Source organism: Palaemon carinicauda, chromosome 1 (genome assembly GCF_036898095.1).
Source record: "Palaemon carinicauda isolate YSFRI2023 chromosome 1, ASM3689809v2, whole genome shotgun sequence".
NCBI classification, from domain to species: domain Eukaryota; kingdom Metazoa; phylum Arthropoda; class Malacostraca; order Decapoda; family Palaemonidae; genus Palaemon; species Palaemon carinicauda.
The window spans coordinates 239168845-239176344 of record NC_090725.1 but is presented as its reverse complement, the minus strand read 5'-3'; the positions used below and the strand labels follow the sequence as shown (position 1 = coordinate 239176344).

The following is a 7500-nucleotide window of genomic DNA, read 5'->3' as shown; positions in this document are numbered from 1 at the left end:
TATGTGCCTGAACATGTTCTGAAATAAAGTAAGGCAGATCCAGTCCGGATTTACATCTGTTCCTGTTTTCTCTACGATTTTTTTCACATGCACACACTTACACACACACATACACTTACACACACGCACACAAACTATATGTATATATATATATATATATATATATATATATATATATATATATATATATATATATATGCAAATACATACGTACCTACATGCTAAACCCTTGTGTGATCATGCTTCTTTATATTCATATTGCTGTATAATCCAGCACATACTTGAGTCATTAGTCAAAAGAACAATTATTAGCATAAACCTTTGTTATGAAAAGAGACTGGAATAGATTTTTTTATAGGATTCTATATGATGAAAATTATTTAGTTCTGTAGGTACATGTGATAAAAGGATAAAAGAAGTAGAAAAGGCTGGTATATTTGTACAATTTTATGATAATATATATATATATATATATATATATATATATATATATTATATATATATATATATATATATATATATATATATATTTGTGTGTGTGTTTGCGTGCGTGGGTATGTGTGTGTATGTGTAAACCAATGACGTTCAGTCACTAGTAAAAGCTTAAAGTGTAGTTTTGACATCAGATCTGGTAAAAAAAAATAAATTAAAGAAGTGTTTTCAAAAAGATCTCCAGTTATGTAAAATCCATAAAGATATTTTTTTTTATACTGATTCAAAAGTAATTTGGAATAATTTTAAATTAAAGATAACAAAAGTAATTCAGGGAGAAGATGATAATTTTCATTTTAGATAGATATTATATTGAAGCCAGTAAATGCTACATTGAAGAAATCGTACACTCTATTTGAAACCGATTAGATGTAAGTTTTAACTCTGATGTGTTTGTACTGTTTTTGATAACCCCCCCCCCCCTGAAAGTTCATATTAAAGTGTTGGTGCGTTAGTATTGTATGTTTACGAATGCATCAAAGTTGACTCTTGTAGGTAACTTACTTTACATATGAGATTTTAGTAAACTCCCGGTAGTAATTTCATTTTTTTACCATCCTAGTGAACATATGATTTTTTCTCAACAAATTTGTAGATGCTGGAAGTTTTTACTTAAAAAATTCACCAAAATACCGAGGATAGTCTTATACATAATGTGTGGTATGTATATGCATTTATATAAATTTATACATTTTATAATTGCACATACACAAACACACACATATATACTATATATATATATATATATATATATATATATATATATATATATATATAGATATATATATATATATATATGTGGATGAAAATCAACGGAATATCGTGCACAAATAGAAACAATTTTTTACCTCATACTTGGGATCGAACCCTAGCCCCTTCAAGTGAAAGGCCAAGTCGCTTTTAACCATGCCACCAAAGGCTCAAAAGAAATCGGAACCTAATTGATAACTGCAGATCAGGATTTACCTGGCGAAGTATATATATATATATATATATATATATATATATATATATATATATTTATACATATATATACATATATATATATATATATATATATATATATATATATATATATGTGTGTGTGTGTGTGTTTGTGTGTGTTTACATACTGTATATATATATATATATATATATATATATATATATATATATATATATATATATATATATATATATATATATATATACATCATTGAAGTCCATTGCCTTAGTAGCGTGAATGTGTTTCCTACAGGAATTCTCGTATTTTCGCAGCTTTGGGTTCTTTCGCGTGATGCTTTGATTGAAGAAACTATGACTATTCTATTTCTTTTTCCTTTATTCTACCACTACAGCACTGTTTTAACGATATATGGCTATATCAAGTGATTACTGATAACTATGGATTTATCAAGTGAATATTGATCATCATAGGTTTACAATTGTTTTTATAATACGAGGTTCAGCTAAAATTACGAGGAGACCCTGCCTTTCCTCACTGTTCTAGTTAAACAGCAAGATGACTAATTCAAGATATCGGTATGCCCGAAATCAACCGCCGAAGGGAGATACTTAAATGCCATAGGTGAATGCTCCGAAGCATACAAAAGGCAGTATTAAGTGCTTACACCAAAACAGCATTCACATACATCACATCTTGGAAAGACTTAGATTCCGAACTAATACGAATTTTACAACTACTAACCAATAACGGTTATCAAAATATCATTACAAAGACGAAAGCCAACCCCTGCCAGGAATCATCCCTCGAGGTGTTACCCCGAAAGCCCCTTACCGGAAAGTAAAACTTACAGTATATAGCAAGCCCATTTTAGATATGGTTCTTGTAATGAGGAAGAGTACCGTCACCGGACGACCAAAGGAAGCGTCTACAAACTTAGTCTATAAGTTTTCATGGCTCTAGGACTTTGGACACTACCACGATACTCCGAAGATATATACTGGCCCATAGAATTTAGTGGGTAATACACCAACATTATATTGATATCCGCGGCCGGAAACCTTCCCGGAAAGAACTAATTGTTTGAATCGAGATCGTTCTCAAGGAGAACAACTACGGAAGGCTCATTATAACTGAAGCTGTAAGCATCGCCGTAGAAAGAACAAAACTGAAAATTCAACCGTATTCTAATTATAATCACCCTTCAAGCAGAAAGAGAATTTGTAATGGGGTGCAAAAGTATGAAGTGGTACGTCCCCCAACATGTGAAATCATGTGCTCTATCGCATCCCTGAAATAGATAAGGAGCAGCGTTACGTATCTCTGGTCCTCAGCATGACACTAACGGCAAAGAGGTAGTGAGTGTCTCATCTGTGGCGCAGATGGTCTCTGTGATGGTGCGTTTCCACAAGTTTCTGTATATATATATATATATATATATATATATATATATATATATATATATATATATATATATATATATATATATAGATAGATAGATAGATAGATAGATAATACATCTTCAATATATATGGTATTCATGTTTTTATAAACTTGTCATAATTTTTTAATTGTCGGTTTGCTTTAGTTTTCTTTGGCCCTTATGTTCTTCTCTTAAGAGGAAGCCTCGCTTCTTAATTGATTAATACATTGCATTGTTTTTCAAGTCAGTTTATCTTATTCCACTATATAAGTGCAATATGGGACCAAGGCTATTTAATTTTGTATAAAAAACAGATTTCCCTCTTGTTAGAATAGTGTTATCAGTACATTTCATCTGATGCAGTGTAGGCATTTCACATACGGGTAGATCTTTAAAGCATTCCTCCTGTCTAAGCTGCACTAACTTCTTAGCCTTGTATTTTACCTTGTTTTCTTCCATTTTGCTTTCCAACCTCTGATCGTTTCGTTATGGGTCACTTACGGGATTTCCTGTCAGTTTCACCTCTGTCCTAGTGCCGTGCCTTATATTATTATTATTATTATTATTATTATTATTATTATTATTATTATTACTTTCTAGGCTACAACCCTAGTTGGAAAAGCAGGATGCTATAAGCCCAGGGGCTCCAACAGGGAAAATAGCCCAGTGATGAAAGGAAACAAGGAAAAATAAAATATTTTAAGAACAGTAATATTAAAATAAATGTTTCCTATATAAACTATAAAGATTTTAACAAAACAAAAGGAAGCGTAATAAGATAGAATAGTGTGCCCAAGTGTACCCTCAAGCAAGAGAACTCTAACCCAAGACAGTGGAAGACCATGGTACAGAGGCTATAACACTACCCAAGACTAGAGAACAATGGTTTGATTTTGGAGTGGCCTTCTCCTAGAAGAGCTGCTCACCATAACTAAACAGTCTCTTCTACCCTTACTAAGATGAAAGTGGCCATTGAACGATTACAGTGCAGTAGTTAACCTAGTGAGGGAAAAATAATTGTTTGATAATTTTAGTGTTGTCAGGTGCAAGAGGACAGAAGAGAATATGTAGAGAATAAGCCAGACTATTTGGTGTATGTGTAGGGAAAGTGAAAATGAACCGTAACCAGAGAGAATGATTCAATTTAATACTTTCTGGCCAGTTAAAGGACCCCATAACTCTCTAGCGCTAGTATCTCAATGGGTGGCTGGTGCCCTGGCCAACTTTCTACCCATATTAAAAAAAAAGAAAAAACAATCAGAGAAACTTATGGCTGTGGTATTCTATTGAAAAGGACCCTGTCTGGCAATCTGTTTAACGGGGTTCGAGCTACACTCCAGCTAGATAGTTTCTTGTAGTGTCTACAACCTCACCATCCTAGTGAACTCCTGAGTCATCCGGAGCCAGCTTGATGGAGAGCGACCTTGGGCCCTGATCATATGTATATATGGTTAGTCTCCAGGGCATTGTAACTGTCCCTTGCCTCTGCCATTCATGAGCGGATTTTAAACCTTTAAGGGAAGTTCCATTGTACAGGTGGTGTCAAATTCTTATACATAATTGATGAAGCCTTACGAGGTTATTGTAAGCTTTTATTGGTATCACATCTCTGTAGCTGGCATGGGAAGACTGTATGTTGGTTTTCACACCCCAATGACATCCATAACCAATCAGTTTATTCTTATTTCTATTCTCATCAATATGTTTAGAATTATTATCAGTGTGAGTTTAACATCCCAGTAGGTAGACATCTTTTATTACAAAAGCAGGTAAGTTTGACCATCATTTATAATTTTGGAGGTACAGCCAGATAAATAAGGAATTTCGCAGTATATAATTTATTCTATGGCGGGATCGGGTTGATAATCAGTTTTCACTTGCATGACTAGGAAAGGTTAGGTCATAGAAAAGACCCTGGTCTAGTTTCTCCACCATTCCCGGAGGAGCAGTAATGGTCAGTTAGATGATCAATTTTGAGAATATTTTATAATTTATTATTTCTTAGTTGAAGATGATATGCAGTGCAGGTGGTTAGAATTTGGAGTCATATTCATTTGACATTTATTTTTCCCATTCAGAGAGCAGGTTGTAAGGAGGAATAATTTGTAGATATGTTAACTAGCTAACAGTGTATCAGTATTTTCTGGTGTTTTCGGAAAATTATATATATATATATATATATATATATATATATATATATATATATATATATATATATATATATATATATATATATATATATATATATATATATACCTAGATGCTTACACACACACACACATATGTATATATATATATATATATATATATATATATATATATATATGTGTGTGTGTGTATATATGTATAGATAGATAGATAGATCGATAGATAAATACTCTTCATAATTTATTACTTCTGCCAAAGAGGGTAATTTTAGAGTTGGTATATTTCATGAATAATTTATTAATTTATTTATCTGTGTGCCTGTGGACATTTATTCATCTATTTGTCTGTGTATCTGTGGACAGGATTACGTCAAAACTACTCGACGGATTTTGACGAAATTTTCACCACAGATAGATCTTAGTATATGGACGATCCCATTAACTTTTGGAGATGATCTGTACCAGATCCAGATTTAGATTTTTCACAATTTTAAAGATTATGTTAAAACATATTGACACATTGGATTGATATCATATTTTAACAATTGATAGATATTATGCATCGAAAAAAACATGAAATTTTGAAGGTGATACGGATCAAGATTACGATTACGATTCTGGATCAACATTGCACTATTTACCATCTACGCCTTATGAAAAAATGGGATGCGATGTCCGTAGACTAAGTTAAATGTTGACAATATTCATTAGCGGAGGTGTGAAAACTCTGATTGCTCTTGTTTTATGTATTTCAACATGAAGCCATTACCCTTACATGAAATGGCTCCAGAGATAAAACAACCTTGTTAGGGGGAACAATTTATGGACATGACCTAGAAGTGGTAACCTATTAGAAATGTCCCTGCTTGGCGATCTGCCAGACTGGGGTTATAGATTTGCTCAAGCTCGATAGTTTCTTGTAGTGTCTGTAACCTCACTATCCTTGTGATATAAGGATGGGGGTGTTTAGGGGAGCCTATATGTCTACCTTCCGAGTCATCAGCAGCCATTGCCTGGTCCTAGCTTGGGTGACAAGGCGGCTTAGGTGCTGATCATCTGTATACAGTATATGGTTAGTCTCTAGGCCATTATCCTGCTAGAGCATTGTCACTCCCCATTAAACAGACATTGTCACATCCATCCTTTTAACTTGTGAATTGTAGATGAAACCACTGATAAGTAAAGCTTCCCACCAAGTGGCTTCACATAGCGAAACAGAGTACCCATAAGTAGTGTAATGTCGAATCAATAATACGCTTATTATTATTATTATTATTATTATTATTATTATTACTTGCTAAGCTACAACCCTAGTTGGTAGTAAAGCAGAATGCTATAATGCCGTGGGCTCCAACAGGGGAAATCGTCCAATGAGGAGAGGAAATAAGGAAACTAAAAGAGAAGTAATTAAAAATTAAAATTAAATATTTTAAGAACAGTAACAACATTGAAATAAATCTCTCTTATGTAAACTATAAAAACTTAAAAAAAACTAGAGCAAGAGATATGAGTGAATAGTTTGCCCAAATGTATCCTCAAAAAAGCAAACTCTACCCCAAGACAGTGAAAGACCATGGTACAGAGGCTATGGAACTACCCAAGACTAGAGGACAATGGTTTGATTTAGGAGTGTCCTTTTCCTAGAAGAGCTGTTTGCCATAGCCAAAGAGTCTCTTCTACCCTTACGAAGAGGAAAGTAGCCACTGAACAATTACGTTGCAGTAGTTAACCGCTTGAGCGAGGAAGAATTGTTTTGTAATCTCAGTGTTGCCAGGTGTATGAGGAAAAAGCAGAATATGTAAAGAATAGACCAGAATATTTAGTGTGTATAGGCAAAAGGAAAATGAGCCGTAACTAGAGAGAAGAATCCAATGTAGTACTGTCTGACCAGTCAAAGCGTAGTATCTCAACGGGTGGCTGGTGCCCTGGCTCCTTCCTTTACCATCTTTTCGACCCTTCAAATTCCTTCGTTATTCAATCCTTCACTTATACTGACCATTTTACTACATTTCCTCATATCTCTACAGTTGTCTATAAATTATTTTTACACAATAATTACACAAACTATGAATTTTAAGTTTCATTGTTTTTGCTTTCATTCGCATACAACTTTTAAAGGAAAGTTAGCTCAACCCCTTCATACATTCTCACCTTAGCTACCATAGGTAATTTAAGCCTATTATTACAAAACAGGCGAGCCACGAAAAGAGCTCTTTCATAGAGTCACGAAAGTAAGTCCTTTCGTGGCTCTTCTGTTTTGTGAATTACCCTTTTCTCTTATCTTTCTAGCATTGGTTTTATTCAGATCCTTCAACAAATCAAGCACTTTCATTCCGCTTCCAGTCATATTCCCATTCTTTTCTTCAGTTTCCTGGCTTGCATTTACTTAGTAACCTTATCCTTAATCAATATTTTTTATTTTAACTCCTTGAACCTTATTGATATATGTATGCACACACACACACACCCACACACACACACACATATATATATAT

The 7500-nt window shown here is 33.6% G+C and overlaps 1 protein-coding gene across 1 annotated transcript in view; it reads left to right on the top strand.

Moving 5' to 3' along the window:
- Positions 1-7500, top strand: part of LOC137638559 (low-density lipoprotein receptor-related protein 4-like) — a 196829-nt gene that overhangs the window by 126672 nt on the left and 62657 nt on the right. The gene's annotated exons all lie outside the window — the stretch shown is intronic.